This window comes from Protopterus annectens, chromosome 2.part1, assembly GCF_019279795.1.
Source record: "Protopterus annectens isolate FY-2018-M chromosome 2.part1, PAN1.0, whole genome shotgun sequence".
Taxonomy (NCBI): domain Eukaryota; kingdom Metazoa; phylum Chordata; order Ceratodontiformes; family Protopteridae; genus Protopterus; species Protopterus annectens.
The window spans coordinates 963,037,995-963,055,780 of record NC_056729.1 but is presented as its reverse complement, the minus strand read 5'-3'; the positions used below and the strand labels follow the sequence as shown (position 1 = coordinate 963,055,780).

Genomic DNA, 17,786 nt, shown 5'->3' with positions numbered 1-17,786 from the left:
GAAACCAACTCTTATGTTTACTCCCCGTAAAGCAGCCATTAGTGAACAAGCCTGTTTGTGGTATTAAGGATATTAAATGCACAGTTAACCAGTAAAAAATGATTACTTTTTCTCCTTGATTTTTCTGGGGGGGAGCCCCCCAGCACCCCCTTCTGGGACGCTGCGCCCCCCACACCCCTGCTTCTTTACAGATGTTGATGCCTTAAGTACATTTGGCCACTTAAGTCATGTTGTTAAAACATATTCAGCCTGTAAGATGTGACAAGTCTGTACTGTACTGAGAAACTGTTTTGTGGCGTTGGACAGCTTTAATTTTCCGATGGTCCTACAACACATGCAAATACTGTGCTGAACTGATTACCTCCCCCCACACCCCTGCTTCTTTACAGATGTTGATGCCTTAAGCGCAGGCGATCACTTAAGCCATGTTAAAACATATTCAGCCGGAAAAATGTGTCAAGTCTGTAAACTGTTTTGTGGTATCCTACAACACATGTAAATACTGTGCTCTACTGATTACCTCTTAAATTACTTCCATCAAACGAGGAACTGGATGTTGCTTGAATGAAATGTGAAATATGTGTCAAAGTAAAAAGCATTCTATTAGAGAAGTACCTTGCGCACAGTTCTGTGCAGATAGGGGTACGTCTGTAATGACTGACAGGGCAAATGGGCTTGAAAATGCCCAATGACTAGCAGGCACACTACTTCATATGGTTGTGAGGTTATCCAGTGCACAGTTAACCAGTAAGTAAATATTACATTTAGTCTGTTTTTTCAGGGGGACACCTCCTGCACCAAAAAAGCCACTTCTGTGCTGTTGTTGCGCCAACAGCACCCATTCATCAATATTCATTTCGAGACAGAAATGAATATTCAGCAGATTCAACAGAACTGTCGGCCTGGAGCCGTGGTTAGAGCGGGATTTGCTACTGTGCATCCTGCAAGGTACTTCTCTAATGTTGTTGTTTGTGTCTTTCGGCTTTTCCCGGTTAGGGGTCGCCACAGCGGAACTTCGGTCCGCTAATGATTGGCAGTAGATTTTTACGTGCCGAGTTGCCAGCCCTGACGCACAACCTTCAACGAAGGTATGCCCATTCACGCATGTCTCCACACAGAAAACGCTCTAGCTGAGAATCGAACAGGACGTCTTACTGTGAGACGGCAACGCTACCACAGCACCACCACCGCGAGGTACTTCTCTAATAGATTGCCTAAATAAAAACCAAAAAGCCACTCCTGTGCTTTAGTTGCGCCAGCATAACGCATTCATCAATATTTTTTGGCATAGGAACGAATATTCAGCAGATTCAACAGGTTGCCAGGAACTGTCGGTCTGGAGGCGTGGTTAGGGCAAGATTTGCTACTGCGCATCCTGCGAGGTCTTTTGGCTTTTCCCAGTTAGGGGTCGCCACAGCAGAACTCCGGTCCGCTCATGATTGGCAGTGAATTTTTATGGTGGTGAGTTGCCAGCCCCACGCCCAACCTTCAAAGAAGGCACACCCATTCACAATCGCACCTACCTGCATGTCTTTAACGTCAGCCGACTGCGGGGAGGACATGCAGACTCCACACAGAAGGCGTTCCAGCCGAGAATCGAACGGGAGAACCTCTTGCTGTGAGGCGACAATGCTACCCACTGCACCACCACGGCTGCGAGGTACTGTTCTAATATTATGCCACCTCTTCCAGCTCTAAAAATCTTAAACGAGAATGTAATCCACAATCACTTTTCTGAGAATAATTTTCTCCAAAAATCTTAATTTTGGGAGAGGTTAAGGGGAACAGCAAAATTTAATAATCCACAATCACTTTTCTGAGAAAAGTTTTCTCCAAAAATCTTAATTTTTGGAGAGGTTAAGGGAACAGCAAAATTTAGAGCCAGAATCAGATGTGTGATGGAAACGAAAGAAAAGTTCCGCGTTTCTGTTACTTTTTTGCAAGTGTAAAATTAAACTTTTTAAATTCATGGCGTGCCCCCAATCAAGCAGTTTTCCAAATAGGAACGTTTGGAGTAACTCTGAAGATAGACTCCGAACCCTTACGGGTAACAGACCAAACACTCATGTGTAGTTATCGCGCGAGTTCACGTGGAAATCTGCGGGGAAAGTACGTGAAAGGAGGAGTTAGTTGCCGTCACTAACTTCGTTGGGTTAAGTTTTATTTGTTACTAAGGAGCTGTAGTGTTGGCGGAAATCAACGTAGTAGCTGATGCTTTGCTCAATAATTGGAGCATGTTGGATGTAAATGGCATCAGAGGGTGGTTTACACTGAAGCGCATAAGAAAAGGTATAGCAGAGAAGTAAACAGTTTTTCGTGTAGAGGCTAATGGTAAATTAATAATGGTAACTGAATCGTTCAGTAGATCACTGCTTGGCTTGCTCAGGTGGCTTTGATTGGTGGTACATTTTAGGAGTAGCAAAGGGAGGGGGTTGGATAGTGACCGCTATAGTATTTTTGTGCAATATCTTTAAGTGTAGAGTTTTCTAAAATTGTAGTGTATAGGCATAGTCAGTTGTGTCAGTCACTGCAGGAGGAGACAGCATGCAACAAGCAACTAAACTTCTGTTGAGATGTAAAGATGTAGTGTTGAACACTTGTATTTATTTACATTTGTGAATGAGACCAGAGCATTGATCACAAATGACCAGTTCGGTCTCTGCTCAGGAACAATGGCAACGTTATGTAACCAGAAATAATAATTGTATAATTATATAATAGTTTAAGAATATACAAAAATTACACTTGGTAATAGATATGACGTGCATATATCCAAGTTCTGTAGAATTGTAGGGACAAGTTGAAAGGCTTTTTAAAGCATGCATTGTATTGTTCCATAAAGTTGCAGACAAATTAATATAACTTTAAAGAAAGGGTTATGTAGGTGGCTAACCTTGTATCTTTATTAGCAAGAGTTGTTTTAAGATATGCATGGCTAACTTGTAACCAGTGGTTCATGAACTAAATGAATTAGTACAGTTGTCTGCACACCAGTCTGCAAAACTGACAATCATTTGTCTTCTACGTTATGGCAAAATTGCAGTGATCTGTATCTACATAGATAGCTTGTCTTAATAAGACCTCCTGGATGGTACTGTTTTTCTAGGAACTGAATTGTCTTGTTTTTGCCACTTGTATATGCTGTCGATTAGAACGTTTCTGATTTTCTGGCAGTAAAAAGTGCGTGGAAATGTGGAGCATTACTTTTTTCCACTAAACACCATTGCTGTCAGCCTTGGGTTCCTAAAACATTCATCATGTTCTCTCTGAATCTTAACATAGTTCTCAACACACAAATTCTGGACAGAATCGAAGACAATGGGGAGCAAAGGCCCAAAGTCGCCTACAAATTGTAAATATTTCCCTATAAACTGAGAAAGTTGCTAGAATAACACGTTTTGCACTAGCGTGTATTTTCTTAAGGATATGAAGTCTGAAATTGAAATATCTGTTACTGTTTAGAGATTCAGTCGTCAGTGATTTGCCAGAAAAACACAAATTTTCTGAGGAACAGACAAAAAAATATATGAGGTAAAATGCTAGGTATTCTGTGATATTCTATGCATTTGAGGGGTATTTATTTATTGATTTATTGATATTTCTTTATCAGGAAAGTCTGACTAGGCACAGGTGCCTTTGTTCAGTGCAGGCCTGCAAAGGAAAGTGCCAAGGTAACAAATTTAATGCAATCAATATTTACAATAATACATTTTAAAATGCAGTTTCATTGAATACATATAGCATAGTAGTCAGTATAATACATTTTTATTGATATTCACAAATATTAAAGCATTTTGTTGAGAATTTACAGACAGAAGAGTGGTGCACAGATAGAAATACTTTAAGCAATACATTACAGTGAGGTATTAAAGGGGAAAAGCAAGTTTAGGTGTTAATAGAGAGGTAATGATGAAATGGTAATTTGACTGTGCTAATTAGAAGTGGATATAAAGTAGTACAATAGAGTGAAGTATTAGAAGGGGATAAGCATATTAAGTGTTTTTGTGCTTTAAAGGGAGGTATAAGAAGGTGATGAAGGGTATCCGGAGGAGCATGACAAAAACAGGAGACAGAGAGAAAGTCTTTTACTAATCATTTGAATAGATGAAGGGTGATATAGACCTGATTGATATAGGAATTTTTTTCTAGTTTCTAGCTATATTATTGGAATAGCGACTGACCCCAGCAGCCCTTTGTGGTTTGTAGATAGTAAGCAATTGTTTATCATTTATTTTATTTAGAATTTATTAACTGTGGTAAAGCACTGGTCCTATTAGACCTATTTCAGTCTCAGCCTAGAGAAACACAATAGATACATGATATTACATACAGAGTGAATGACAATGTGCAACATGTACATATATTATATACAAAGTGCGTATCATAGTTGGCTTGAGGGTATAAAGGTAATAGATAAAGTATATTATGTACATAGTGACCGAAAACACACAATTATATACATAATACCTCACGAAACTTACAAACAAACAAATAAAATAGCCGTAAAAAGGCAAAATAATAAAAATGAATGGCTAAAAACACATTGACTTTATTACATAAAAATCCAACTGGTAAGTGCTTTCATTCCCTTCACGAAACTTCTACAGACTTTGTGTTTTTAGTCATTCGTTTTTATTATTATACAGTATATACATGCATTATACAAAGAGTGGAAATCAGAGTTGTCACGCTGAAAGAATCACAATCAAAAATAGAGTAGTAGCAAGGTATGTAGTCATTAGAAGGAAATGAAGAGGTTAAGATATATGACCAGAGAGATGGTAGTTGTATTTTCCTAGAGTCTTGAAATGTGCTTTTATGTCTGATCAGAAGATGGGGTAAGAAGACTAATCTTTAAGGAAAAGGGAGAGACTTCCCACAGTTTGGGCCAAGTACTGAGAAAGCATGGTCTGTGCATTGAAGCCTAATTTGGGGGGGTTTAAGGAGAGGACATGAGTGGTTAAGATGTATAAGGTTGTATATTGGTGCATCTCTGAACAGTCTGAAAGTTAATGGAGGGAAAGTGTCTTTCTTGGTAAGTTTAAATAGTTGAGAGGCAAGTAGAAAGTCTGCATGTTGTTTCACAGGTAACCAGTTAGCTTTTTCAAAGGTTTTGCAGTGGTACTCATTTCTTGGGGGGAGAGAGTGAAAAATCTGCAAATGTCGTATGAAATGGACTGAACCATGGATATATATCTTTTAGAAGCAGCAGCAGTAGTTGTGACTGTTGCGTTCCTGAATTTGTTGAAGGACTTTGTCATTTTTTGCCATACATTTGTAATGTAAAATCTTGGAATTGCATTTAGTTTGGCCGATAGTATTATCAGAACAAGTTTTTTTTCTGAAGCAAAACCAGGACCTGCATCTCCTGTTTGACATATTTGAGAAATATGACAGTCATTGCACCCTTAGTGCAGCAGGTGGTTGGCTGTCTTTCTCCAGTGGATAGCTTACGAACCAAACAGTTGTGGATCTCAAATCTCATAGGTATTAAGTCAACATGTTATGCAATTCTTTAAATGAAGTCTGCATATAAGAGTGTCAGTTGTATGTTGCTTGCAGTTCCAGTGTTTTTTAAACATTTCAAGTAGTATTCATTTGACCTGCTTGGCATAACAGAGTAAATACTGTGTTTGCTGTCAGGCGAATAGTGCAAATCAGCAAGTCCGCTCGGCAAAAATTAGAGAGCTACTGTCACTGCTGCTATAAATTAAACCTATTTTTACCATTTTCTGATGTTAGAAGCACATCTCTGTTATTTTCCTAAATGTTTTTATTTATTTTATTTTTAAACAAAAGTAATCACATACACTTCCATTCACAGGATCTTCAAGAGTTCATTAATATTAAAGTAAGTGGATGAAATTGTCTCGAGGAAGGAAGTGCTTCTGGAAGGAGATACTGCCTTTGTTTTGGTGTGTTTATGTGTATGGGTATATGTATCAGGAGAGTATGTGTGTGCTGAATTCAATGAATAATAGAGGCTTTTAATTTTGCTTTTGAGATGGGACAGTTTTTAAAGTGAAGTTTAAAGATGAAGTGGGTTTTGCAGTGTCTCTTCTATCTTTCTGTGATGATGGAAGTATTCAGCCCTATATTTGTGAGCTTTATGTGTCACAGATTATGAATACTGTGTATATATCTGAAAAATTAAACTACTTGCATTCAGGAAAAAAATGTCAGCAGCAGGATTTGGTGAGTTTTTAAAAGTAAATGGTTTTATAAACACATTCTGTATTTTTGTTGTAGGTACTATGCATCAGTGTTGTTGTTTTGTATAAATAGTAATGTTGTATGGTTTCAGATTCAGTTGCAGAAGTTAGATTACAGATTAAGAGGTATAATGTATTTGTATACTTGAATGGATATGTGTAAAATCCCAACCTTTAACAGCACTTCCTTGAAGTTGTTCAGAAGTCTAGTAGTGGAAGTTAATAGTAATAGTGATGTAGAAACTGAAATTTTTTTCAGGAATTTTCACGAAGAGGTGCATTACTTAATGTTGTGCTGTGTTATTGCTGGGCTGTTATGCTGCTTTTTCATTCTGATTATATTTCTTTCATCATACTGTAACATCTCACATTACAGGCAATGTGCAAGTGCAACAAGAAAGAATACTGTGCATTGTGGTGTTTATAATAAGTTATGTAAACTTGTTTGCAGAAACTAGATAATAGTAATGTGATAAAGGACTTCACTGTTTATCTTGTAGGAAATATAGACAGAACTTTATAACATTTGTAATTTCTACAGAAAAGTATTCAGATAGCTGTAGGTCATTGCATGCTTCTTTAATGTAACTCGTTTATAATGACTTGACTTGTGGAAATTAAACAAAAGACATCTGAAAAAGCCTTAGGAAGTAAATTCCTTCCTACAGTAACACATTGAGTAGGAGGGATGAAAAAAAATACAGTTGAACACAGAGGTAATTTAATACCTTTTATTGTACCAACACAGGTTTTGCACTACCTGACAAGCCAATTAAAATACATCATTAGCTAGCAGTGCTGTACAAATTTTTGCTAGGTAATATTTTCTCAAGACCAGCAGTTTACATCTATGTTATTGCAGTCATTAAGGTGATTGTGAAATATACTGTGGAGGCATATCTTGCAAGCATAAATGTGTAATGAATAAAAGTTATACTTGAAGGGTGTATTACTGTGTTGGCCACAATGTTTAGAATGAACGGAACATTCTGAAGTACAGTCTGTGACAGATAACCTGCATATATACACCTTATCACCTAAAATGGTGTCACTATAGTTGCATGTATGTGACAGAGCATAGAAGGGCAACTTTTAATGTGCACGTATGCATGTGTTTTACATTTCATACATGTTAATTGTAGCTGAGAATCATTGCATATTTATAGGAAATTTGCTTTAATACTTCAGTTTTTAATTACATTTTTTCTGTCATTGAATGTATAGCTTGAGAATCGGTGCATATTTATGAGAAATTTGCTTTGGCACTTCAGTTTTTTAATTTATTTTTTTGTCACAACATAAGAGTAAAGCTATCTCTCTTATATGTAAACACGTAGTTTTTATATGTGTGAGATCATGACGCTATGTATTTCTTTGTGAATGTAGTTTTATGTTTATTGATCTGCATATAACTGATAGTAATATTTTTACTTTACACACTTTTTTTAAAATTGCAAACTGTAAAATTTGCAAATTATCATTCTGGACTCATGTTTTATTGTTTCTATGACATATGAAATTACGTTATAAATAATTTATTTTCATTAAAAGTCAAATTGCAAGTGCTCATTTGCCTTTGTAGCTAGGAGCAAAGTGTATAAGAGTTTATTAGGTAATCTCTAACCCTCCCTGAAAATTTCATGAATATATGTTAAGCTGTTTTAGAGGTACAGGTATTTATACACAGGGTGACAAAATAGTTCCTGTCATTTCCTGTGTACAGAAAACAGCCAACACAGTTTTGTTCACATTCATGATTTTGCAGAATTGCAGGAAAGCATATAATACATGTTTATTTAACTAAAAATAAAAGAACATTAGTTTTGTTTTGCTGTTAAAAAAATATGTATATTATTTAAATGAAGTTGCCAGTTTCCAAAATGTAAAAAATACTTTTTTATTCATTTTACATATTTACAATATATACACAGAATAGAAGAAATTCAACATCACATACTGTTGTACAGTGTTAGAAATACATTGTATAAGATTACCTTAATGATTCAGTTAGGAGTCTTGATATTTCAGTAGCAACATTTCAAGGCTATCCCAACCACTAAAAGTCTTAGTATGATGTAGGTCTTATTCTGATAATTTCTTTTTCAATTCTACATAGTATTGCTGTTAAATTTAAAAATTCTTGGAATGTAGAAACTGAGTTTGATTTCCACTTTTTGTAATAACTTTTGTAGCTACTTCCAGAATAATCCAGAACCTTATTTTGTTGTTTGGCTTTTACAGTTAAAGGAAGTGGCACATTCATTAGTATTATTGATTTAAAGAATAATTGTCAGACCATAACACCTTAAAAACATACTTATCTCTTTCCAATATACATTTATTTTTTCAGAACCCATAAACATGTGTACAGTCAGCTTTTACGTCTTTACTTCATTTCCAACAAACTGAAGAAGTTATTTTAATAAACTCCAATATTTTATAGGGAGTAACAAACATTGTACACCTATATTTCCACATAAAACTTTCCAGTATAAACTTGAAGTTTGACTAACTGATTTATATAACAAAGTTTTATTGTTAACCTCTATTGAGTCACTCAATCCACTACTGTCTAAAAAGTTGCAGAATTTTGCTTCGGTATTTTTATTGTTTATAATTAACTTGTATAACTTGGACAAGCTTCCTTTGTAGTTCACTTTACCTTCAGTGATAGCATTCATATGTATTCATCTAATGGGTTCTGTTCCATTTCGCTCATATTCTCTACAAATTCATTTAATTTCTTATTGATGGATAATATTAACTGGTTAACAGATTCCTCCAACTTGGGAGTTGGCAGAATGAGTAAGGTGTTTGCCTTGTAGACACAAGGTACAGGGTTTGAGTACCACCTTTGAAAATAAAATTGGCTAGGCTTAAAATGGCCTGTAGGGGCAGCTAGCATAGTACTAACATATGAATCTTTAATCTTTCATTAAATATTCTGGCAGCTTAGCTTTTCCTTTTTCAAAGCAATCAAACAATAATACTAATCCATTCCTTAAAAAAAAAAAAAAAAAAAAAAGACTTCTGATATCTGTGACTAACTACATGCCTGCTGAAACTCTGAAGACCATAACTGCAGTGCTTGGACCCATTAGAATTTTTGTGCTGGGGAGAAATGTGTACAGTTTCAAGAATCTGGTGTCTTCACTCATTCAAGCCTGTAGCACTTTTTTTCTGTAGTTCAGTTTAACACTCGTAGCTCCTTGTGACATCCTGACATTTTTTGAGGCTGGCTTTATTAACTGACTTACCATTTAATCTACTTCTTTTGGCTTTTCCCGGTTAGGGGTTGCCACAGCGGATCACCTGTCCGCTCATGATTGGTAGTGGAGTTTTATGGTGTCAAGTTGCCAGCCCGGCACCCAACCTTCCACAGAAGGCATAGACACGCATGTACAGGGCCAATTTAGAGTGTCCAATCCACCTACAGCATGTCTTTGGGATGTGGGAGGAAACCGGAGCACCCAGAGGAAACCCACATGACCACAGGGAGGACATGCAGACTCTGCACAGAAGGCACCCCAGCCAAGGATCGAACCGGAGAACTTCTTGCTGTGAGGCGGCAACGCTAACTGCTGCACCACCGTGACTGTCCATAAATTGGTTACAGTGCGGATCAAACCGGGAATGGCCATTTGCAAAGCATACGCTCTAACCACTACACTATTTAGTAACAGGCAACATTAAAAAGGGTAAGATGTAAGCAAAAAAATGACACTAAAATTGTTTAATCTAAGATGACTTTCAGTGGAGCTATTGGGTGGTATTCGTAGTCCCAGGATTCACAGCTTCATAGCAGTTATTTGCGAAGAGCACTGCTATGTCTGTATGCAAACACAGTCAGCAGAGGATATTTGAGATGAATAGAGAAATGCAAACGCATTTTGATAAAAGTGTCTACTTACAGCAAAAGTGTAAAATTCTTGAAGATAAGAGTTAAGTATGTGCTAAGGACTATGCAAATGTCATAGGCTTTGTATGACCTTGTATATATATTTGGATGATCAAGGTTGTGTGCTGTCATCCTTGCAAGACTTGGGACATGCAGCAGATTGCACGACCATTGTTTTAAAAAAGGGGGTATTATATTTCCTTTGCTGTATACTTATTTGGACACGCTGATGTTTTCATTAAGGAATGGAAAGAGGGAAATAGGAAAGACTGAAAAAGGGGAGACACAATAGGAGCACATCAAGGGAGTTCTCCTTGAAATGGAGGGAGAGGAAGGATACTACGTTTTTGTTGGGGATAGACCCCCCCTTATTTTTTTTCATATAAGAGGGTAGTGTGAGTGGGAAAACAGGCAAGATTGTGTGGGTAAGAGGATAAGGGAAGGAAGGTGATGATGAGGACTGGTGCCTAGCAACAGTCCCCAGTCCACAAGGCCTCAAACATTTTCATTGCAGATGATATTGCAAAGGAAGACCCTGATGTTGAGGGGGCAAGGGGCCTGTGGTGGTGCGGTGGTTGGCACCAAATGGTACAGTGAGTCTTCCATCTGCTGAAGAGAAACCTTGAGAGGCTGAAGCTGTCTATCCATGACCTGCACCACCACATCCTCCATCAAGTCCCAAAGCCCTCGTTCTGTGAGACATGCCAGGCTGCCATGTTCCAGGATGCCTACAAGACTGTTGCCACTGCCCCAATCCTGTGAGGATGTCCATTGATGAGCAGAGGGTGAATGTTCCCTAACCTTGGGAGGTACACAGCTGGACTGCTCCTCAGGAATTTAGATTTGTTAAAAAATTAAAAATAACAGAACTGGGAGAGACGTAAAATAAGATAGAGGTAAAAAAGGGGGGGGCAGACAAACTCATACATAATGGTACCCAGCATTCAATTTCTTACTTACATATTTGTTGATGGCATGGCTTAGTGGCAAATCACTTTGTCTGTGGTGTGCAGGACCCTGGGTTCGAGCCTTGCAGAGGCTGTTTATTTTCCACTCCACAAGGGGGGATCCACCTTGGATTCCAGGAACTACCGCCCCATCAGTCTGATGAGCCTGATCTGCAAGGCCATGGAACGTATTATAATGGAACTTGTGTTGGGCTCCACCCAGTTTGGGTTTGTGAAGAGCCGATCTTGTCTCCTGAACCTGATTGACTTCTTCGAATCAGTCTCCAGAGCCGTGGACGAGGGTAAGACAGTCCACACAGCCTATCTGGACCTCGCCAAGGCCTTTGACACCATTACCCACTCTGGAATCATAGATAACTTACTAAGCTGGGCATTAATCCGTACGTCACTTGATGGGTTGCCAACTGGCTTACTGACAGAACCCACACTGTAAATGTAACTGACTCCAAATCCAGCTCCAGACAAGTGGAGTACCTCAGGGTTCAGTCCTGGGACCTCTCTTGTTTGGCATCTACTTCTCTGAAGTACAGGCCAACACTAAGGGACACTGGCTGACAAAGTTCAAAGATGACTGCAAACTGGGAGCCATTATTGAATCCCCGAATGATGTGGATACTCTACAAAAGGGCCTTACAGAAACAGATGCTTGGTGCCAGAGCCATGGGCTCAAGCTCAATGCCAAGAAATGTATAGTTATTCCTTTTGAGAAAAAACATGTACCTGTGAATTACCACATAGGTGTCAGTACACTAAATACCGAAAGTGTGATAAGAGACTTAGGGACACAGGTAGACAGTGGTCTCACCTTCAATAACCACATCACCACAACAGTCAGGAAATCATCCTATGTGGCATACCTCATCACTAAGGGCCTTTCATCCAGAAAAAAGGAGGTCATTGTCTCACTGTACTCATCTCTCATTAGACCCATTATAGAATACAATGCCCCATTTGGTATGTACCTCTCAAGACCTCTGCAACAACTGGAAAGGTCGCAGAAATACCTCATTAAAAGAATCACAGGCCTAAAGCAGATGCCCTATGCTGACGGTCTTAAAAAAACTCCAGCTGTACTGTCGCATATCGTCTACTCCGAGGCGATCTCTGCTTAACATACAAGGCCATGTCAAACCCAGAACTTTTGGACATGCTACACTTGAAATCCCAATCCCTCAGAGCCACACGCTCCAGGGATCTAAACCTTGTCACCACAATAAACAAAGCATGCTGGAGGGATAGGTTCCTGACCCAGAGACTCCCCAGACTCTGGAATAGACTGCCCGTACATGTCAAGCAGAGAGCCTCTTTGGGCCTCTTCAGAAGGAACCTTGATGATTGGATGGGAGAATGACGTGATCCCCGGGGTGAATTTTCTGTCGCCCTGCTAGACAGGGGTCCAGGGAAGTAAATAGTCTGGAAAGAAATATCCGGGGAATTTTTATGGCTAGGCTTGTATAGGACCTAGGGTTGATAGCCTAGTACCAACCTATGAACCCAAGTACTTGAAGTGCTTATGCATACATGGGAAGAATGAGCATATTACAATCAACTTTTGGTGGGGTTTACATTGTGAAATCTATTGTAACAGTATGTTATATTTGTGCCCGATATACATTTGTTTACAATATTGTACTAAAACCATCCTTTCTGAATGCTTGTATATCAGTGGCAGATTTAGGCATGGGTGCAGGGGCCCATGCCACCGCTTTTTAAAGCCATTGTACATCAGTGTCATAAGAAAGAAAGGAACTGCACTGTTCTTTTGTTGAAACCAGAAAATGTACCACCAAAACAGTAGGTTTTTCCATTTCAACTACCAACGTTTTTTACTGTTTGCATGAAAGTTGCATCACAGATGCAGTTGAAGGTTGCAGTCAGGTGATTTGTATGACAATCTTCAGTTACTGCTCTGGCTGCATATCTATTGTAGTTCATTGAAGATGCATTTGGTGACGGGTTATAGCAAGGATTTAGTTAGAGAAATGAGAATTATAACATTTTAAATATGTTTTTTCAGTGTAGCAGATTGAGATTAACCTTTTCCAGCATTCGAGAACTGTTGCAATCCATGAGTGAGGAATAGTAGTGTTCAGAACCCCTGAGGTAACTTTTTTCTTAGGCAAGCTTTGAGACACCAAAGTGGTACAGTTGAGAGAGTACCTCACTTTTGTCTTTACATTTAAAAAAATACTTCATCAGTGTGAATTCTGGTGAAACCTAATACATTAAATACACACAACCCACCAGTGAGAAGCACAGTGATGTACCTAATTGGTTAATCATGTTAAATCAGATTAAATCACTGCACGTCAAGACCACAGGAAAAAAAGCTGTGCAAATCCAAACAGCAAGCAGTACATTTCACTAAGATGGTAAACATATTGCAGTATAAAAAAATGTGTAAAATTTATATAAGTAAGATGTATAAGTTGTATATTTAATGTATACATGAATAACTATTAATAAAATGATTAAACTATAGCAGCCTTCATGGTTAAATCACTGGAAATGGAAACAGAGTCATTTAACCCTGGTGAAACTGAGGCATTGAGCCACAATTGCCAGACTAGTTCCTTGAGCTCAAGCCAAATCTCTGGTGTATATCACTTAATCGAACTCTTATTTACGAGAATACCTCTTCGTCAAACCCATTTAATTGAGCATCCTATTTGCCAAAGTCTTTAATTATCTAACTAAATAAGATCAAACTATTTTAGATGGGCACCTAACAAAACGTCAACTCTGACATCACTAAACGACTGTATAAAACAGGAACATTTAAAAAGTTTAAACATTCATTTTAATATTTAAAATATTTTTAAAATGATTACCTAAATAAAACTTACACTAGTATTACTTTTAATTTTAATATTTTCTGGAGCTTGTATTACTGTACTACCTGGCTTAGGAAGCTCTGACCATCTTACCATCATGCTTCTACCAGCCAACCAACCTGCTCTGATCAGAGAAAACCCCACAGTTAAGCAGATCAGGGTCTTGCATAAGGGGGCTCTGGAATGTCTCCAAGACTATTTTGATAGTACCTGCTGGGACATTGAGGCAGCTGTGTCAGAGAACAGGTGAACATAGATGACTACACTGAAGCAGTAATGACGTATATCACTAAGTGTGTTGATGATGTATCTGACATCCTGGACAAGTTGAACTCCTTTTTTGGCAGATTTAAAGGGAAGAACAACGTGGCTACTACAAGGCTACCTATCGACCAGGAAGAGGGAGTGCTGAGCGTTAACTCTCTGATGAAGTGAGATCTCAACTTAAGAAGGTGAACCACAGGAAGGCTGCTGGTAATGATAAAGTACTGGGCAAAGTACTTAAAGGCTGTGCAAACCAACTATGCTCAGTTCTAACTGATATCTTCAACACTTCCCGTATTCTTGGTAAAGTTCCCTCTTGCTTCAAGGTATTGAATATTGTCCCTCTCCCCAAAAAAGGTAATCCAGCCTGCCTGAATAACTAAAGACCAGTTACTCTAACTTCAAATGTCATGAAATGCATTGGGAGGCTAGTAAAAAGGCATCTGTCAGTAAACCTTCCATCCACCTTTGACCGTGAAAAGTTCACATATTGGTTTAACAGATCCACTGTAGATGCTATTTCAATGGCACTTCGCCTCTCCCTCAGTCATCTGGAGGGAAGAGAACTATGTCAGGCTGTTGTTTATTGACTTCAGCTCAGATTCAGTGCAGTGGCTCCAATGCAACTTATTAATAAACTTGTACATCTTGGAGTTAGAAAGCTCATGTGCAACTGGATCCTTGACTTCTTGACTAACAGACCGCAAAAAACATGTGCGGGCAGCAACACCTCAGGATGCATAATATTCAACACCTGTGTTCCTCAGGGTTGTGTGCTCTGTTGTTCACCATCTTCACTCATGACTTTGTTTGCAGATGATACTATGGTTGTGGGCCTTATCAATGGGGAGGATAAAAGAGCTTATAAAGACGAGGTCTACTCATTGATTGGTTGGTGTGCTAAGAACAACATTGACCTGAACATCAGTAAAACAAAATAAATCATTATTGACTTCAGGAAAAGGTCAACAACACACTTGCCACTCATGAAATGGTGAAGAGGTAGAAAGGGTCAAATATACAAAGTTTTTGGGGGTGCACATTTTGGAGGATCTCTCTTGGACTATGAATACTGAACAGTTGATCAAAAAAGCACACCAATGTCTCCACTTTCTTAGAAGGCTCAAAAAAGCGAAGCTCCCACCTACTGTTCTGCAGAGGAGTAGTTGAGAGGATTCTCACTACTAGCTTCACAGTTTGGTTTGGGAGCAGTACAATAGCAGAAAGAAAAAAGCTACAGAGACTGGTGTGGGCAGCCAAAAAATCATGGGCACCAACTTGCCATCAATCCAGGATCTCTTCGCAGCAAAAAGCATTAAATCTGCATCCAAAATAATTTGTGAACCCTCACCCTGCACACGACTAGTTTGTGAATCCTCACCCTGCACACGACTGGTTTACATAACTGTCTTCGGACAAGAGATATTGGAGAGTCTGCTGCAGGACCACCAGATAGCTTCTATCCAACAGTGTTGAGACTTATAACCTCTGATACCAGCCACCGATTTATTTAGTCAGTAATTTGCAATATGTAGCTCAACTGAATAGTGTGCAATATCTTTTTTTTTCTTCTCATTCTTTGATATCGCAGTTTATTTTCTTATTCATGTGCATTTGCCTGCTGTTTGATGCAGATGAACAAAGGACAACAGTCTTAACGTGCAATCCTTCTATGTCATGCTGCTATTTACAGTATTCCTTTTATGACTGTCTGAGGGGCTTGTATGTTTTTGCTGCTGTTATTGGTTTATTTATTCTTCTGTGGGTCTTGTATTGAATATATTTTTTAAATTGAAATGTTATACCGTTGTTCTTGTTATTCTTTCTTCCTATGTACTCTCTGATGAGTTGATACTTGGAATTTCGTTTAGGCTGTACTTGTGTAGTCCTAAATGACAATAAAGTTTGCTTTGACTTTCAAAAGTGCACATAGCCTCAGTAATTAAACATTTAAAAATTGCAAGCTTTTCTCCTTTGTTTTGAAGGGAGGGCTGTGCCCTCATGCACCCCCCCCCCCAAAAATTAAATATGCCAACTCCAAGATCGCACTACATTGATGAAAAGGGTAAACTAGAAATAAACTATAAATATTCATGCTGCCATCTGTATGACTATTAATTAACTTTCACTGATTGTTGCATGGTGGGTGGAGTTTAGGCAGGACTTGCTACTTCAGATATGATGTTCCCAGTGTTGGCCAACAAAAATAATTCGATAAAAAGAACTTCGATTGAAGACTTCGATAAAAAGCACATTCGATTGAAAGGGTTCAATGAAGAGGTATTCACTTAAATAAGAGTTTAAGTGATATAGACCCCAAAATCGTAATGCCTTCCCCAAGTGGAACAGCCATCACCTTGTCAATAGCAACAAAAAGTAAACTTTCTGTAACTGGGTCAGACTGTAGTATGCCTAAAGACGGCATTGGTGTTTTTCTTTTACCTGATGATATGGTAATGCTCATGTATTCTATCTTTCAGCTTTCTGATAGTTTTACCCACATAATATGCATTGCAAGAAACACATGAGGCTAAATAGACTATGTGGGTAGTATTACAGTTAACCTTCCTGGGTGATGGTATGGTTCTGTCAAAATTGTGGACCACTGTATACGGACCTCCCTTAATTTTAAGGATGCTTTTAATTGTGTTGCAAAACTGTATTACACTTTGCAGCATGAAAATGCATGAGTGATCTCCTAAAAGGTGCAGATTCTGAAAAATAAATGTAGATTGACGCTGTTTGGTGAAGTACACTAGCTGAGTGCTTTTCTGTAGTCACCTACCACTTGACCTCTCATGTAGGGTTAACTTAATAAGTGCGTTTCATTGTGCCTGTGTTGGGGGATAGCGAGGTGCTGTACACAAGTATTACATGACGCAAGATTGCAACAGGAGTGAAGATGCTGCATGGCAGCCCAAGCTGACAGCAGCAGTTAAGCCCAGTGTTGTGCTAGTTACTTATAAAAGTAATACGTTACTATTACTAGTTATTTTTCAGTGAAAGTAATACATTACTATTACTTATTATTTTTTTAAAGTAATACATTACTGTTACTAACTAAGGTAATTATTTTTACGTAAGTATACATTATCAATTATAACACTGAGATTTACTCACACAAATAAGCACATGCACATAAGTGTATTATTAAAGATGTATAGACAGTGTTACAGTGATGATGAATAGAATTTAACAGTTGAAAAACTCCAGCAGACTAGTCTTTATAGCTGGGTGGCACAGTGGTGCAGCGGTTAGCATTGTCACCTCACAGCAAGTGGTTTTCTGGTTCTGATAGAATTATGTAAGCATTTTTCCTTCACCGTAAGAGAGGTTTGGTAATCATAGCAACAGTGTGAAAGAAATATGCATTTGGTTTAACAGAATATGCTTGTGTGGAACAAATGTTTTTGTAATAAAAGGTGTTAACAATAGAGGCTTGTTGAAATATCCTAAACAGTTCAATGTACACAGATATTCAAGTGAAAAGGGAAATGGCTAACACAACAGAAAAAGTTATGAAAGAACATTTTGGCATGCTGAGAACTGGTTTTCTATGGATAAGCATGGCTAACAGCAGAAAAGTTGCCGACTATCCTATTGATGAAAT

General features: G+C 38.3%; 1 long non-coding RNA gene across 1 annotated transcript in view; it reads left to right on the top strand.

The window, feature by feature from the left end:
- Window positions 1-2,138: 2,138 nt before the first annotated feature.
- The window catches only part of LOC122794295, a 354,718-nt gene continuing 339,070 nt past the window's right edge, over window positions 2,139-17,786 (top strand). The window contains exon 1 of the long non-coding RNA XR_006363631.1: window positions 2,139-2,289. This is a non-coding gene — a long non-coding RNA (uncharacterized LOC122794295). The remainder of the gene's footprint in view (window positions 2,290-17,786) is intronic.